Source organism: Monodelphis domestica, chromosome 4 (assembly GCF_027887165.1).
Source record: "Monodelphis domestica isolate mMonDom1 chromosome 4, mMonDom1.pri, whole genome shotgun sequence".
NCBI classification, from domain to species: domain Eukaryota; kingdom Metazoa; phylum Chordata; class Mammalia; order Didelphimorphia; family Didelphidae; genus Monodelphis; species Monodelphis domestica.
Genome location: NC_077230.1, coordinates 266817927 through 266837272, shown reverse-complemented (window position 1 = coordinate 266837272; position 19346 = coordinate 266817927). Strand labels below are relative to the sequence as shown.

General features: G+C 34.5%; 1 protein-coding gene across 9 annotated transcripts in view; it reads left to right on the top strand.

The window, feature by feature from the left end:
- Positions 1–19346, top strand: part of DEUP1 (deuterosome assembly protein 1) — a 209489-nt gene that overhangs the window by 23434 nt on the left and 166709 nt on the right. The window lies entirely within an intron of this gene.

Here is a 19346-nt window from a genome sequence, read left to right as displayed (position 1 = left end):
TTATTTAATTAATTTAGAATATTTTTCCATAGTTACATGAATCATGTTCTTTCCTCCTCCCCTTCTCTCACCTCCCTCCTGTAGCCAATGAGCAATTCCACTAGGTTTTCCATGTGTCACTGATCAAGACCTATTTCCATATTATTGATAATTGCACTAGGGTGACCATTTGGAGTCTGTATCCCCAGTCATATCCCTATTGAACCATGTGATCAAGCAGTTGTTTTTCTTCTGTATTTCTACTCCCACAGTTCTTCCTCTGAATGTGGATAGCATTCTTTCTCATAACTCCCTCAGAATTGTCCTGAATCATTGCATTGCTACTAGTAGAGAAGTCCATTACATTCGCTTGTGCCACAGCATTTCTGTCTCTGTGTATAATGTTCTCCTGGTTCTGCTCCTTTCATTCTTCATCAATTCCTGGAGGTCGTTCCAGTTCACACGGAATTCCCCCAGTTCATTATTCCTTTGGGTCAATAGTATTCTATCACCGACATATACCACAATTTATTCAGCCATTCCCCAATCAAAGGGCATCCCCTCATTTTCCCATTTTTTGCCACTACAAAGAGTGTGGCTAAAAATATTTTTGTACTAGTCTTTTTCCTTATTATCTCTTTGGGGTATAAACCCAGCAGCGCTATGGCTGGATCAAAGGGCAGACAGTCTTTTAATGCCCTTTGGGCATAGTTCCAAATTGCCTTCCAGAATGGTGGGATCAATTCACAACTCCACCAGCAAAGCATTAATGTCCCAATTTTTGCCACATCCCCTCTAGCATTCATTGCTTTCCTTTGATGTCATGTTAGCCAATCTAATAGGTGTGAGGTGGTACCTCAAAATTGTTTTGATTTGCATTTCTCTAATTATAAGAGATCAAGAACACTTTTTTGTGTGCTTATTGATAGTTTTTATTTCTTTATCTGAAAATTGCCTATTCATGTCCCTTGCCCATTTATCAATTGAATAATGGCTTGATTTTTTGTGCAATTGATTTAGCTCCTTATAAATTTGAGTAATTAGATCTTTGCCAGAGGTTTTTGTTATAAAGATTTTTTCCCAATTTGTTGCTTCACTTCTAATTTTGGTTGTATTGGCTTTGTTTGTACAAAATCTTTTTAATTTAATGTAATCAAAATGATTAATTTTACATCTTGTAATTATCTCTATCTATTAATTTTTTCCCTTTCCCATAGATCTGAAAGGTAAACTATTCTACATTCACCTAATTTACTTATAGTTTCCTTCTTTATATTCAAGTCATTCACCTATTCTGAATTTATCTTGGTTTAGGGTGAGATGTTGATCTAAACCTAATCTCCCCCATACTGTTTTCCAATTTTCCCAGCAGGTTTTGTCAAATAGTGGGTTTTTATCCCAAAAGCTGGGATCTTTGGGTTTATTGGTCACTATCTTGCTGAGATCATTTACCCCAAGTCTATTCCACTGATCCTCCCTTCTATCTCTTAGCCAGTACCATATTGTTTGATGATTACTGCTTTATAATACAGTTTAAGATCTGGTACTGCTAGGCTCCGATCCTTCCCTTCACATTTTTTTTTCGTTATTTCCCTTGATAATCTTCATCTTTTGCTCTTCCAAATGAACTTTGTTATAATTTGTTCTAATTCAGTAAAAAAAAAGTTTTTTTGGTAGTTTGATGGGTATGGCAGTGAATAAGTAAATTAATTTGGGTAGGATTGTCGTTTTTATTATATTTGCTCATCCTACCCATGAGCAATTAATGTTTTTCCAGTTGTTAGATCTAGTTTTAATTGTGTGGAAAGTGTTTTGTAGTTGTGTTCATATAGTTCCTGTGTTTGTCTTAGCAAATATATTACTAAATATTTTATATTGTCTAGGGTGATTTTAAATGGAATTTATTTTTCTCACTCTTGCTTTTGGAAATCTTTGGAAATGCTGATGGTTTATGTGGGTTTATTTTGTATCCTGTAACTTTGCTAAAGTTGTTGATTATTTCCACTAGCTTTTTAGTTGATTCTTTAGGATACTTTAAGTAGTCCCTATCATTTGCCAAGAGTGATAGTTTAGTCTCCTTGTTGCCTCTTTTAAAACCTTCAGTTCCCTTTGCTTCTGTGATTGTTACTGCTAGTGTTTCTAATACAATGTTAAATAATAGAGATGATAATGGGCATCTTTGTTTCATTCCTGATCTTATTGGGAAGGTTTCTAATTTATCCCCATTGCAGATGATGCTTGCTGATGGTTTTAAAATATATACTGTTTATTATTTTTAGGAAAGGCCCTTCTTTTCCCATTTTCTAGTGTTTTCAATAGGAATGAGTGTTGTATTTTGTCAAAGGCTTTTTCTGCATCTACTGAGATAATCATGTGATTTCTGTTGGTTTGGTTGTTGATATGGTCAATTATGTGGCTAGTTTTCCTAATATCAAACTTTCCTTACATTCCTGATATAAATCTCACCTGATCATAGTGAATAATCCTCATGATCACTTGCTGGGATCTTTTTGCTAGTATTCTATTTAAGATTTTTCCTTCTGTTCATTAAGGAGATTGGTCTGTAGTTTTCTTTCTCCATTTTTGCTCTGCCTGGCTTTAGAATCAGTACCATATTTGTTTAATAAAAGGAATTTGGTAGAACTCCTTCTTTGCTTCTTTTGTCAAATAGTTTGTATATTGTTGGGGTTAGTTGCTCTTTAAATGTTTGATAGAATTCACTTGTGAATCCATCAGGCCCTGAGGATTTTTTCTTTGGGGGTTCTTTGATGGCTTGTTCAAATTCTTTTTCTGACATGGGATTATTTAAGAATTCTAGTTCTTCTTCTGTTAATTTAGGCAACTTACATTTTTGTAAATAATCATCCATATCACCTATATTTCCATATTTATTGCCATATAATTGGGCAAAATAGTTCTTAATAATTACCTTAATTTCCTCTTCATTAGAGGTGAGGTTGCCCTTTTCATCTTTAATACTATTAATTTAGTTTTCTTTCCTTTTATTATTAGGTTAAACAGTACTATGTCTATTTTATTTGTTTTTTAAAAGTACCAACTTTTAGTCTTATTTATTTATTCAATAGTTCTTTCACTTTCAATTTTATTAATTACTCCTTTAATTTTTAGGATTTCTAATTTAGTTTTTATAGGAATTTTTAGTTTTTTTAGTCTTTCTAGTTTTTTTAATTTGCATGCCCAATTCATTGACCTCTTCCCTGATTTTTTAATTTATGCATTCAGGGATATAAATTTCCTCCTGAGTACTGCTTTGGCTGCATCCCATAGATTTTGATATGATGTCTCATTGTCTTTCACTTCAATTAAATTATTGTTTCTATGATTTGTTCCAATTGATTTTTTATTTGCCTCTCCATGTACCCTTACTAATTATTATTTTTATTGCATTATGATATGAAAAGTTTGCATTTATTACTTATGGTCTTTTGCATTTGTTTTCCATGTTTTTATGCCCTAGTACATGGTCAGTCTTTATGAATGTACCATGTGCTGCTGGAAAGAAGGTGTATTCCTTTTTTATTTGTTCCTTTTTAATTTTCTCCACATATTTATTAACTCTGAATTTTTTAGGATTTCATTCATATCTCTTACCTCTTTCATATTTTTTTTGGTTTGATTTATCTAGATCTGATAGAGGAAGTTTTGGGTCTCCCACTAGTATAGTTTTACTATTTATTTCATCCTTAAGCTCCAGTAGTTTCTCCTTTAAAAATTTGGATGCTGTACCATTTAATGCATACATATTGAGTATTGCTATTTCCTCATTGTCTATATTATCTTCCCTATCTCTTTTAATCAGATTTTTTTTTAACTTTGGCTTTGTCAGATATTGTGATTGAGACTTCTGCCTTCTTTTTCTCACTTGATGCCCAATAAACTTTGCTCCAGCCTTTTATCTTTACCCTGTGTGTCTACATGCCTCATGTGTGTTTCTTGTAGACAACATATGGTAGGATTTTGGTTTCTAATCACTCTGCTATTTGCTTCTGTTTTATGAGTGATTTCATCCCATTCACATTCAGAGTTATTATTACCATCTGTGTATTCTCCATCATTTTGATTTCCTCTCCTAGTCCTGCCCTTTCTTCTTTCACTATTTCCTTCTACACCAGTTTTTTTTTTGCTTTTAGTCAGACCCCCTAATCCCTACCCTTATTTTACTTCCCTTCCCACCCTCTCCTTTCCTATACCCCTCTTGTTTTTCTTTAGGTTCTTTTAAATTCCTACCTCCTTTTCTTTCCCTCCCTTTTGGTACTCCTCACCCCCCCCCCTTGGCTTTTCCCTCTCAACTTCCCTATAGGGTAAGAAAGAATTTGAAACTCCAATGGATCTAGATGATCTTCCCTCTCAGAGTTGATTCTACATAGAGTAAGGTTTGAGTATTACCTATTAGCACTTTCTTCCTTTTCTTCTTATAATAGTATTCTTTCCATTCCCCCTCCCATGAGCCTCTTTATGTAGTATAATTTATCCTATTTGTCTTATTCCTTCAAGTTTTTCTTGGTGCCATCTTCTATTTTCCTACTTTTCTTTTTTTACATAGCATTTTAAACCACTTACTACCCCAATCACTATCTATGAATAATTCTTCTAACTGCTATGATAGTTAATACAGTTTTTGAGAGTTACAAATATAATTTTTCCATATAGGAATATAAACAACTTGACCTTACTGAAGCCCTTAAAATTTTTTCTCTCTGTTTTGTTTATGAATTTTGTATTTGGGCATCAAATTTTCCATTTAGTTTTGGTCTTTTTTTTTTTACAAATACTTGGAAATCTTCTATTTTGTTAAATCCCCATACTTTCCCCTGGATATATATAGTCAGTTTTGATGGCTAGGTGATCCTTGGTTGTAGACCCAATTCTCTTGCCTTTCTGAATAGCATATTCCAAGCCTTGTGGTCCTTTAGTGTAGAGGCTGCCAGATCCTGTGTAATCCTGATTGGTGCTCCTTGATATCTGAATTGTCTGTTTATGGCTACTTGCAATATTTTCTCCTTAGTTTGGAAGCTCTTGAATTTGGCAATTACATTACTGAGGCTTGTCTTTTGAGGTTGTAGAGGGTGATCTATGGACTCTTTCAATGTCTATTTTGCTCTCTTGGTCAAGAAGATAAGGGCAGTTTTCTTGGATAATTTCTTGGAGTATGATGTCAAGGTTTCTCTATATTCCTGGGTTTTCGGGTAGACCAATGATTCTCAAATTGTCTCTTCTGGATAGGTTTTCCAGGTCTGTCATTTTCTCAATGAAATATTTCACATTTCCTTCTATTTTGTCATTCTTTTGACTTTGCTTTATTAATTCTTGACATCTTGTGAGATCATTAGCCTTTACTTGCCCAGTTCTAGTTTTTAAAGACTGGTTTTCTGCTGTAATCTTTTTGATTTTACTTTTTGGTTTTGTCTATCCTGCTTTTCATGGATTTCAGCAGGTCATTTCTGGTCTTCAAGTTGCTTATCATTTCATTTGCTTTCTGAGCTTCTTTTTCCAAGTGGGAAATTAAACTGTTATTTTCTTTTTGATCTATTTCTCACTTTTCATGCCAAGTTTCTTATATCTTTCTCACTTAGTTCATAATCTCAAATCTGAGCTCCTCAAGAGCTTGTGACAAATTTCCATTTTGGGGGGAAGGTTTGGATTTGTTTTCTTGTTTGTCATCCTCTGCTGTCTCCTCTGTAGTCTAGGTTTTTTCTCCATAGAAATTTTCCAGGGTCAAGATTTTTTCTTGTTTTTTGTTTGTTTGTTTTTGGGTTGTTTTTTTTTTTTGGTAGTTGAAGATTGTAGTTGCTGGGTGTTGGTGGCCACTTCTATGTTAGTTCTTTCTTCCCTTCCCAGTTAGAAGTCTGAGTGAGGAGGGTGTAGGTAGGTCTTTGTATGGAGCTATAGAGTGGTTTTTGCCCTGAAGCCACTTTTCAATCTCCTCAGTGTCTGCTGTGTGAAGCTTCTCTCTGACCTATCTCTGCACCCAATCTCCACGTTCCTCAGCCTCCTGGGGTCCCAAGTCTTGCTGCTCTCTGGGGTAAGTCTGTGGTGCCCTCATCCAGCCCCCCCCCCCAGGAACCTAGCAATTGTCCCACACTCACTTGGACTCTGGCTCTGTAGGTGGAGTGGGGTAGGGATGATCAGCTCACACTCTGGTTGGAGTAATTTTACCCCCTTATAGCATGGAGATACCCAAACCTTTAAGACTATTCCCTATGGAAGAGTTTCTTTACTCATCTGATTTTGGCTTTTGTCCTTTAAAGGTGCTTTATCAATATAGGTATATGGTGAGGAGAGGAAGCCCCTTGCTTCTACATTGTAACCATTTTAGCCCAGAAAGTCCAGAAACGTTTTTAACACTACCATTAAACAACAACCACATAAAAATATTGGTCCTGCCCACTAAGTCACCATTCATGATTTGAATTGATTAGTGAAATTTGTTTTCTTGTTTTACTCAATAAACTGGTTCTAAAGGAAAAGACTTTTTAAAAAGCCCCCCACCCCCAAATGCTCTGAGCAATGGAATATGTGTATATTCCTTAACCAGAGTGGCTACTTTCTTCTCTTCAATATATTATATCTGATATTTTGATTTTTTTTTGCTTAAAAAAAAAAAACCCGACTCCGGTCTCACTACTTCTGATTGTATCTTACATATGCACAAACATAATATGAGTTGCGTTTTTCAAGTGACATTTCCCAATAAAAAGGCATTTGTTTAAGTCTTTCATTTCCCCTTTGTTAAAGTAATTTTTAAAATATAAAGTCTTTTACTTTACATTTAGTTCTGAGACTCTTAGTCTCTCCATTTATCTGTCCCATAGAATCTTGCCATATGATTTCTTTAAAAAATTGAAATACTATATTTACTTCATCTGTCAAATTTCCCTATCTCACAGTAGTCATATTTTTAAAGGATTTTAGCAGCTGAATTTTAAAGGATGAATTGTCCATGATCAAATTCAAAAATGGTTAATTTAAAAATTATGCTTTTTCTGTGTTCTCTGATAATCCTCAATATAATTCAAATTTATTACCATGAAATTTCCATATAACATTCTTCATCATTTAAGTTCAAATCTTTAAAACTCTTAGCTATTAGTGTACCAAATGTAGATCTGGATTCAAAATCCCATGCCACTTAATAGCTATATGTTCTAAACAAATAACTTCTCAGGACTTCAGTTTGCTCATCTGAATAATGAAAGGGTTGGACTAAGTGGTCACTTTTCAGTTTTAATATTCTATTATTTAAAAAAAAACATTCTGTAGAATAGTATTATATTATTTTGTACAAATGTTACATGAATGTAAGACTTTCTTCAATTTGATTAGCTGTTCAGAGCACCAAGAAGTTAGTTTACTTCTCGTCTCTATTTTAACCAACTTTTAAAGGACTTTTTGAGTTCCTGTCTTTGAAAAAGGATTTGCATATTCATGTAGTCTTATGGTGGACTGGACCCAGGATAGAATTTTAACTTCAGCATAGAACCCTGTTCTATAGATAAACAGGACACATAAGATTTTTTCCTGAATGTAGAGAAGAGTGTTAACCATGATGGATAAACAAAGTGAAGAGGTACAAGGCCCTCTTTTGTGGATAGTAATAAGTTATTTTCTATTTTTGTTTATATGTAAAATCTAATACCATTTGGGGTAGTTTTTGAGACTTGGGGAGAGGGGAGCATATACCCAAACCTAGAAAGTTCAAAATTAATCTCTTAAATTTTAAAATGGGCTACAAATTAAAAAATAAATGTGTTAAAATGTGCTAAAAACCATATCTCATCATATAGATATTCTGCTCATTTTCAGGTAAAAGACAAAATCAAGAAATTGGACAATTGCAACTTGAAAGAGTGATAATAGGAAAACATTGATAGATCAGCACACTAGTTGCTAATTCATAGTTGAGCAGCAATATTAAAAAAGAATAGTGAAGTTCATTTTATGTGTATCCAGTCCTATCCTATTCTCCAACTAGACTGTAAGCTCTATAAGGGTAAGGGACTATGTTTTATCTACATTTTATTTCTTACTTGGTATATAGTATAGCAACTGGAAGAACTCCTCACAGAGTTTCCCACACAATGGATCTTCCCATACAAGGATATACTAGATTCAAATTATTCTGTGAGTTTACATCTACTCTAAACCTTAGCTCACAAGCCCCTAATGTGCTCATCTTTCATTTCAACTACTCCTTAGTTGAAATCAAAGGAATTTCCTGAAATAATATAGAAAGAAAAAATGTCAATAAAAGATTTCCTTATCTTTGTTCTCCAAGAATACATTCCATTAAGGCATTAAAGAGAAATGGACACCTGTAGTGGGGAGACACATATGAAGAGGTATACATGTAAAGAAGACGCAAAGGGACACATGTAACAAACTGTGTGGACATTAATTGAAGGACATATGTGGGAAATGACAGACAACTCATGCCTCCAATGTGTCAGGGCTGGTTGCATCTTCTGTTGCTTCTCCTGGGACTGGTCTTGGTGTAGAATTTCTGCTAGGCATGTACTATCAGACATGTAGTTGTTGTTTTCTAGTGGTCTTATGTGACCATTGCTCAGTATTATTTTCCAGGTCCTGTGATGGCTATTGGTTGTGTGGCTTTACTTTGCTTCTATTTTTGCTAGTGTTTTTATCTTGAATGTAATCTCTTCTTCATGGAGAATGAATGAGTACCATCTGCCATCTGCTTTTTATGTTGACAACATAGAGGTTTTTATTTCTTCAGGTTTTAGAGAACCAAAGCACTAACACAAATACGTCATGTCATTGAACTAGGGAGGAGAAGAAAAATACTTTCAGTGGCTTTTTCCCAGCCATGAGAAGAAGCTGATTTATTTCTTAAGAGTCCTAGCTAGAATGACCATGATCTCTCCAGAAAGAGATTCCTCAGCTCTTGGGAACAAAGCTGAAATGACAGTTATTCGGTGATTTCAGACTTAAATCTACTGTTTCTTCATCTGTATTTCCTGGTCACCAAGGACCTACTTCTCAAACATCAAGAGGCACTGTCTGATTTAGGCTAAGAAAGTCTTAATAGAATTTTTACAAAATTGTCACTTGTCAAATGAAGACATAATTAATTGACTTCTTCCAGCTGATCAATTAGTAGTCAAGCAATAAGCATTCATTGTCTCCCTACTAAGTGCCAGACACAATGTTAAATACTGGGGATATAAAAACCTCTCAACTTTCTAATGCCGTGACCCCACAATACAGTTCCTCATGTTGCAGTGAGCCCAAGCCAAATAATTATTTTGGTGTCTACTTCAAAACTGTAATTTTGCTACAGTTATGACTCAGAATGTAAATACCTGATATGCATTATGTATTCTCATTGCTACAAATTGAGAGGTTGAGAACCGCTGCTCTAGAGAAACTTGGATTTCCCTAGGGGGATGCAACTTGTTCAAACAAGAAGTTAGAGAGGTCAAAGGCTTATAGATAACATAGAATCCTTACCTTTATATCATGAATGTTGTATTTAAAAAAAAGATTTAGCAAGCACTGAATACAGTAAGCACCAAATAAGCAAAGGCTTAATTCAAAATAAATACACAGGTACCAACTCATACCTTTCAGATTGGTTAATATGACCAAAAGGAAAATGATAAATGTTGGAGGGGATATGAAAAAATTGGGACACTAATACATAACTGGTCGAGTTGTGGACTGATATAACCATTCTGGAGAGCAATTTGGAAAATTTCCAAAGGCCCATAAAATTGTGCATACCCTTTGACCTGGCAATATCACTCCTACGTCTGTATTCCAAAGAGATCAAAGGGTTGGAGAAAGGACCTGTTTTTACAAACATCTGTTTTGGTGGCAAAGAACTGGAAACTGAAGGGATGTCCATTGATTGGGGAATGGCTAAACAAGTTGTGGTATATGGCTGTAATGGAATACTACTGTGCCATAAGAAATGAATAAGATGATCACAAAAAATCTGGAAAGACTTATATGAAGTGAACAGAACCAGGAGAATGCTATACATAGTAACAGTAATTATGTACGATGATCATCTGTGAATGACTTTATTATCAGTAATGCAAGGATCCAGGACAATGCCAAAGGATTCATGATAGAAAAGGCTGCCCTGGAAGGAACTGATGGAGTCTGAATGCATGTTGAAGTATACCATTCTTCACTTTATTTCCTCCATTAATTTTTCTCTAGTGTGATGTCTCTTCTTTCATAACCTGAATATGGAAATATGTATTATATAAGAATTTATGTACAACCTATGTCATATTAACTGCTATCTTGAAGAGGAGGGGGGAAAAGTGGGAGAGAGAACATATAGTTACAAAATGTCAGAAAATGATTATTAAACTTATATCTACATGTGGAAAATAAAATATAATAAAAAAGTAAGGAACTATTGAGAGACTATTATCTACTAAACTACTATTTTTTCCAAGCTGTTTCATCACAACAAATATTATCTCTACTATTTTCATGCATATGACTAAAGTGTTGCAACCTTCAGACTTTGACCAAGTCCAAAAGTTAGTCCTTTAATACTTTCTAACAATTGATTCTTTTTTGGGTGCTTAGTTGCTTGTCAATTTCTATAGTATTTCACTTACTGATCCAGGAATTTACTAGTTCTTCCAAAAGAGTAAGGTTCTTCTCTGCTCCTGAGAAGTCCTCATATTAAGATGGTAGATATCCTTGTACAGACTTATTATTATTCATAGGTTCGCTTCCTTTTTGAAACTTAATTTTTCCCTCTTGGTCAACTATTCCAGTCTATGTCCTACCAAACTTATTCACTGTGACCTCCAATCCTTAAACTCTTTTTTTTTTGTTCTTTTTTAGGTCGTAGTCTTTGTATGATGTACTGGATACATTCTTTACCCTTCCCTATTGTCAGTCAGTTCAACTCTACATTGTCCTTTTTTCTTGAGTCTGTTGCCACCTTGCCCTATTGTGGTCTTTTTCTGCAAACCTATATCCCCTACCTTCATTCCTACAACCATGAAGCTGACTGAAGCCAGGAAAAATCACAAAACTATACTGACTGGGTCCACTATAAATTTGTTATATAATCTCAACTGGGCCCTCACTTCAGCAAGGCAATCTTTTTATATCTTCCTACTTGACTTACCATCACTCTTTCTACAGTGGTGGTTCTAAGCTTTTTTAGATCCTCAAAACGTCCTCTCTATGTCAGCCCTACTCATCTGAAAACCTTGCTATACATATTCCACTGAATTGGCAACTAAGGCCATTTCCCAAGTTTCCTCCTCACATTTTCCATATGCTTTCCTCAACTATCTCCTCCTTTACTCCTGCCTTACATAACAAGACAGCCCTTCTCTTTGCCAAAGTAAACCCCTGTACAAGCACAAGTGATCTCATTCTATTCCATTTTCTTTAACAGATTTCTCACTCTATCATCTCTATTTTCTCATCTTTAAAAATTCTCTTTGTTTATTGACTGCTTCCATATTGGCTACAAACATACCTGTATCTCCTCCATCATAAAGAAAAAATTACTTGATCCTCCATTTCCACTAACTGTTGTTCTCTATCTCTCCTCCATTTTAAGGCTATATGTCTTGAGAAGGCCTTCCAACATAGGTTCTTTTACTTCCTTTCTTCTCGGTCTCTTAACTCAAAGCACTCTGATTTCATACCACATCATTCAACCAAAAATACTCCAAAGTTACAAATGATCTTGTATTTCACAAATCTATTGGCCTTTTCCCCCCCTCCCCAGACATCATCTCTTTGATCTGTCTGCAGCCTTTGACATTACCATCCTCTTCTCTTTGACATTATCTTCTTTCTAGGTTTGCATGGCACTGTTCTCTCTTGATTTTCCTCCCTGTGTAACTGTTCTGTCTTCTTTGTTTGATCTTCATACAAGTCACACCCACTAACCATGGGTTAACCATGAGGCTCTCTTCTGGGCCTTTTTCTCTTTTCTCTCTATGCTATTTCACTTGATAATTTCATCAGCTCTCATGGATTTGATTATTATCTCTATGGTGATAATTCTTATATCTACTTCTCCAGCTCTAACACCTCTACTGGTCTCCAGTCTTGTACTTCCCCAGCTGTCTAACAGACATCTCATACTTGCTGAGCTTGAGACATCTTAACCTCAACTTGTCCAAAATTGAACTCCTTTTCTTTACCCCAAACTCTACCCCCTTCCAAACTTCCATGTTATCATCAGGTATCACCCATGACTCCTTACCCTCACCCCCCTTACCCAATGCCTATACATTTACTTACATAACGTCTCTCGTATATACCCCCTTTTCTCTTGTGATATTGCCAACAATCTGATATAAGTTTGTCACACCTGGCACATAGTGGGCACTTAATAAATGTTTATTAACTGACTGACCATTAAGAGACCTTGTTTTCAAACTATCTAAGCAAATTTTCATCTTCAGGAGAGAGACTTAGTTATCTATTTTTAAGTATATTTGCCAAATTCTTTTATAATAGTCTATTCATTCAAGAAATTTCTAGAACAATTACAAGGTTTTATCTGTGATTTTTCTACTGTTGTCCCTTGAAGGCAAGGAATAAAGAAGAAAGTAGTATCTAAAAGTATAATTTGGCCTTTTTTTCACAGCTTAAAGTGTAGGAATGGCAGGTTCCTGGTCAAAGTTGGAGCACATCTAATAAAAGCTGATAAGAATGTATTTGACAGGTAACTAACAAGTCTAATCCAAAAGTCTTTAAGTTAAAGAAGGATAGGGAGGCAATGGATAAGTGGTCAAGTCAACAGAAAGTGAACAGCAATTTATTAATTGCTTACTATGTGCAACACACACTCTGATAAGAGTATAAATATAAGTAAAATGAAAGGCAATAGTCCCTGCCTTCAAGGAGTTTACATTTTGATGGGAAGCTGCACTTAAAAGTTAGCTGAAAAAGTGAGGATCATGGTAGAGAAAGTTCTATGAAGATAAGTCTACTGTATAGCTTGGAGCATAATGAAAGAAAAGGAGGCCTGGGCCTCCTTTAAAATAGAGATTCCTGAAGGAACTAGCCAATCAGAAGGAGAGGCCATAGGAACAGAGGATAGTTCCAATGTAAAAAATAGTCTAGGGATAGAGTGAATTTACAAAGTGAAAAGATTTCTACAATATGGAGAAGAAAGCCCAATGGAGAGGAGTTAGCAGCAAAGCCTAGAAAATAATGAAGGCATGGTTGGCTTAGATCTTCTTAAAAAGGAGGCTCTGGGAGGAACCACCTGATCAGATGGAGAGACTACAAGGGCAAAAGATATTTCCATTGTGGTTAAAGAAAATGACCAGTTTTCAAAAGAAGAATCAAAACCTTAATAACTATATAAGACATAGCTCCAAATCTCTAAAAATAAATGCAAATCCAAACAACACTGAAGTTTTACTTGACATATAGGAAAACTGAAAATAATGACAAAAGATTAGAATAGGTGATGTCAAAGAGATTATGGAAAAAACAAGTCTATTAAGTCACTGTTTGGGTGGCTGTGAATTTGTCCAACCATTTTGGAAAGCAACTTGAAACTTGTACTTGAAACTTGCTAAGAAAGTGACTAAAGTGTTCATTTCCTCTAACTCAGTCATCCCACAGTTAGGTATAGTCAATGACAAAGAGGAAGGCTCCCACAATACACCAGGATATTTATAGTAACACTTTTTATAGTAATAAAAAAGTAGAAACAAAGTCCTCCAATATGATTCTACATGCCTATGAAAACTGTTGTCACTGGCAAATTCAAGTTTCTTTGCCTAGATAAATTGCAACCTCAGATACTGAAATAATAGTATAATTGCTAAGCTATTGTCGGTAATAATTGAAAAACCATGGAAAATGAAAGCAGTATCACAAGATAGGAGAAGGGAAAATATTCTGATTTTCTAAAAAAAAGACTTGTAGGGGTGGTGGGAGAAGTTGTGGGGAACTAACAGGATCTCCAAATTGTAGGCCAGTGAACCTAACTTTGATTCCTGGAAAAATTAAGAATGAGTAATTAAATAATTGGTAAACATCTCTAAAAGAAAGCTGTGATTACAAAGAGCCAGGATGACCTTCATCAAGAATAGGTCATGTCATTCCAAAGGACTCATGTTGGAAAAAAAACTATCCATCTCCAAAGATAGAACTGATAAATTTTAAGTGCAAAATGAAGAAAAATTTCCTTACTTTGTTTTTCTTCCTTTTTTGGGAAACATTGCTAATTTAGAAATAAGTTTTATATGATTTCACATGTATAATTGATGATATATTGCTCAGTGAGAGTGGAAGAATCAGTAGGAGGGAGGGACAGAATAAAGAACTCAAAAAAGCTTTTTTTAAAGTGTTAAAACTGAATAAAAATATTTTTAAAAAGAATAGATCATTGCACAATGATTTTTCCTTTTTTTATAAAGTTATCACACTGGTAGGTGAGGGAAGTCCTATAGATAAGAGGACCCCAAAGCTAATTTAAAAGGAAATATATATTTTGTAAGCAAACAAAGTATACTAAGTCATTTATATTTTCTGAAATACAACTTTGGAAAAATAAAGCATACCATACTAACTACTGTCCCTATATATAAAAACACTAACTCAGGTTGATAATGTTTGGGGCTTCCATGAATCAAAACCTTTAGGTGATAATAAAAGTGAATTTTCCTGTTTTTTTTTCAAAAGTATAGTATCCAAACTCTTGGATGTATGGACAAATTTATTTCTGATTGGTTTCATCATATTTTTGTATCTGCCATGAAACAACATTTCAGTCTGTAGGTTTACTTGAAGATAACCAGGTTTATTTTATTTGTTTATTTGCTTTTTTATGCTAGATAATTACAGAACAGACTTAATAATTGGTACTATTTTAACATATAATTTCATTGATTTAATCTAGTACTAGAGTGTTATTCAGAATATGAAATGTTACATGAGAAATGTCTTGGAACAATTGATATATTATGCAAAAATTACATGAGGCTTTTAATCTTGTTAAAATTAAGATAAAGTTTTTAGTGTTGATTTACCTAGAATTCCAAGGTCAAATATACATGGAGAGAGAAATGCAATTTGGTTTGGAAAAGTTTCCTCTGATAAAGATAAGGAATGTGTAAATTATGAAATAAATCATGAAAAAAACACTAGCATCAATTTGTGAAATTGATAGGTGAATCTTCCCTCACAAATAGGATATTGTATTTATAGCTGCGTTCTTTATTTTAGGAAAAAAATTGGAAAATGAGGGAATGTTCCTCAATTGGGGAATGGCTGAACAAATTGTGGTATATGATGGTGATGGAATACTATTTTTCTATAAGGAATGATGAATTGATGGATTTCTATAAGAACTGGAAAGACCTGCATGAACTGATGCACAGTGAAATAAGCAGAACCAGAAGAACATCATACACAAAGACTATAACATTGTGGGGCAATCAAATGTGATTGACTTTGCTACTAAGAGCAATGCAATGATCCAGGACAATTCTGAGAAAGAATGCTGTCCACATCTAGAGAAAGAACTATGGGAGTAGAATCCAGAAGAAAACATCTTATTTATCACTTGTTATATGGGTACATGATTTAGGGTTTGGGCTTTAAGGATTGTTCTTTTACAAAAATGAATAATATGGAAATGGGTTCTAGCGATACTATATATGTATAACCCAGTGGAATTGCTTGTCAACTCTGGGAAGGGGGAGGGGGGTGAGGGGAGGAAGAAAACATGAAACATGTAACCATGGGAAAAGTTTAAAAATTTAAATTAAAAAATATTTTAAGTCAGGGAAAAATAGGATATTGTACTAATATATATATGCAAATAAAATAGAATGAGATGATGCTGATAAGGAAATAAACATTGTTGCCTCATGTATGTGATTCAGAAATAAAAGATATTTTGTTTATTTTATTTTTATTTTTATTATCATGTAAAACACATTGGTCATTGTTGTAAGAGCACACACATACAAAACCAAAATTTCAAAATAAAACCATAAGTACACTCATGTGAAAGATAGTGTGTTTTGATCCACATCTATCCAATTCCAATAGTTTTTTTTTTTTCTGGAGGTGGATGGTATTCCCCATCATAAGTCTTTCAGAATTGTCCCAGATACTTGCATTGCTGAAGACAGCCAAGTTTTCACAGTTGATCATCATACAATATTGTTGTTACTGTGTATAATGTTCTTCCTGTTCTACTTATTTTCCTCTGCTTCAGTTCCTGCAGATTTTTCCAGCTTTTTCTGAAATCATCTTGCTTATCATTTCTTAGAGCAAAATATTATTCCATCACCAACATGTACCACAATTTATCCAGCCATTCCCCAGTTGATGGGCATCTCTTCAATTTCTAGTTCTTTGCCACCACAAAAAAAGAGCTGCTATAAATATTTTTGTACAAGTAGGTCCTTTCTCTTTTTTAATTATCTCTTTGGGAAACAGTCCCAGTAGTGATATTTCAGGATCAAAAGATATGCAGTTTTATAGCCCTTTGAGCATAGATCCAAATTACCCTCCAGAATGGAGGGATCAGGTTGCAACTCCAACAATACATTAGTGTCCCAAATTAGCCACATCTCTAACATTTTCTACTTTCCTTTACTGTCATGTTGGCCAATCTGATAGGTATGTGGTACCTCAAAGTAGTTTTAATTTTCATTTCTCTAATCAAGAATGATTTAGGACACTTTTATGTGGTTATTTATGGCTTCGATTGCTTCATCTGAAAACTACTTGTTTATATCCATTGGCCTTTGTAAACTTGGGAATGGCTTGTATTCTTGTGAATTTGACTTAGTTCTCTAAAAATAATGAGAAATTAGGTCTTTATCAGAGAAATTTGTTCTAATATTTTTTCTTAATTTGTTGTTTCCCATCCTATCTTGGTTATGTTAATTTTTAAAAAAACCTTTTAATTCAGCATAATCAAAATTATTCATTTTGTAATAAAAATATGTTGAATGCTGATGTAATTAATAATGACAATAAAAGAGGACTCTCAGAAGGGATGGAAAAAAAATAAACTCTTTCAAGAAGGTTATTCCAGGCTATTTTGATTCAATAATTTGTTTTTTCAACAGGTAGTCATGCTCTGAAGGTCCAACAGCATTAATTATTGAATAAAGGAATGACAAGTATTTATTCAGGGAATTCCTAACCTGAGATCCTAGGTGTGCATGGGTAGATTTCAGAGGTACCATGAACTTGAATGGAGGAAAAGCCATATCTTTATTTTTGTCAACTTCACATTTTTTCAATGATTTAAATTTTTTTAAAGATTTAAAATTTTTCTGAGAAGGAGTCTATAAGCTTTACCAGTTTACCAAGGCGAAGTCCATGGCACAAAAAAAGGTTAAGAGGGGTCAGCTGGGTGGCTCAGTAGATTGAGAGTCAGGCCTAGAGACAGGAGGTCCTGGGTTCAAATTTGCCCTCAGATGCTTCCCAGCTATGTGGCCCCAGGCAAGTCACTTGACCCCCATTGCCTAGCCCTTACCACTCTTCTGCCTTGGAGCCAAAACACAGTATTGACCTCAAGACGGAAGGTAGGGGTTTAAAAAACAAAAGGTTAAGAACTTTTGATAAAGAATGACCCCCAAGTGAAAGGAGAACTTTTTAAATGTTAAAAACTAAAGAAAACAAGACAAAATTTATTTCTTGCCCTAAGTTGCTGAGACTAGCATGTCTTGCTTGGTGGGGGCATTATTTCTGTTCATAGAGTTGTTTGGAAAATATTTTCTTTGTAAACCTTAAAACATTGTATAAATGTAACCTTTGTGTCAGATGCTCTCGGTATTATTTTTCGAGTTTAGTCTGTCATTGGATACTATCTCAACTCACTGAAGAAGGAAATGCTTTTAGTGTAGTCAGAGGCATATTTCTTCCTGGGTTATAAAACTAATGATGTATTATCTGAGATTATTTCCCTGTGTTGCTGTTACTACTAACTCTGGCATCACAAAAGCTTGCCCAGAGGTCAGAAATCTCATGATTTTTCACTACCAAGAAAGTCACAGTCAACAATACTAGATATGATGTTATCCATCCCTCATTTTCAAAGAGGACCAATTTCATCATTGACTTGCACATGAATTGGATTTAAGGCAGGCAGAGTTGTATAGTCATCAGCCTTACTCTTCTAGAGTCATGAAAGTCTAGTGATATGATAGCTACAAATCAGATGTCCTTTTTATTCAAACACCCAAGAGAGAACTCACATGCTCTAGAATGGACAAAATGCTCTTAATTTTTCTTGAATTATTTCTCCAAAGAATCTTTTTTGGCCAACTGGGTATTCGAATCACCCAAAGCAGTTACTTTCACCCCTATAATGGGCAGTAGGAAAGGATGAAACAGTTCATTCATTAATATGATTGCTGTTTACAAAGAGCGGATAAGAACCTCCTAGTGTCCTGTTCAATGGATGAATCTGACGACTTAAAGGAGGGGAGATTTATGCTAGCCTTGCATACTGCAAACTTTAGGTCTGTATTATAATACTGTCTACTCACTGTAAAAGACAGTTAATAGATACCAAGCCACAGTCTCTCCTTATCTTCCTTCTATTCTTTTTCCCCAAAAAAATTTGTATACATCTTAATTACTATTCAAGGATTAACCAAGTTATTGATAGGTTGCTTTTTGCAGTTATAAATTTAGGTACAAATTAGAGACTGCACAAAGTCTCTATTATCATATTTAGAATTGTTTCTCTGGTACCAGTCCAGAAAGGAAAATATACATGACCTTTTCTCGGGTTGAGTTATTTCAGAAGTACCTCTGTAGATTCTTGGTCTTTATGTTCCAATATCTTATGTTGCCCTATATCACAGTGAAGATGCCTGTCACTAAGTTCAAATAAGTTTTTACTAGTGACATCAAATCTTGCTCAATATTGTGGGGAAGACATTGGATTGGCAGTCAAGAGATCAGGGTTTTAGAACTGATTATGCTACCTTCTTTTATACTATAGCACTATATAGCACTTTAAAGTGCTATATTCACTTTTAATTATGGTAACAAGAGCTAGAAAGGGACCTTAGCAATAATATAACCCAGACCTCAAAGAAACTAAGGTCTAGAACCTAGGAAAGCTTTAGCTTGTCTCAGGTCACCTGGGTATAGTAAACATTGCCAAGATTCAAAGTTCCACTAAATCCTTTTCTACATCACATTGTCTCTTCCTTTCTAGCTTTTAAAATTCTATTATTCTAATTTCATTCAATATAAGAATATGTGCAAGGTCACGTTTTATTCATTAAAGTAAGTTCTTTCTCTTTCACAATAAGTATTTCTGCTTATAACCTACCTTGGGCTGAAAATTTTATATTAATGATACTAAATCTGCTCTGAAATGAGCTTTAAGT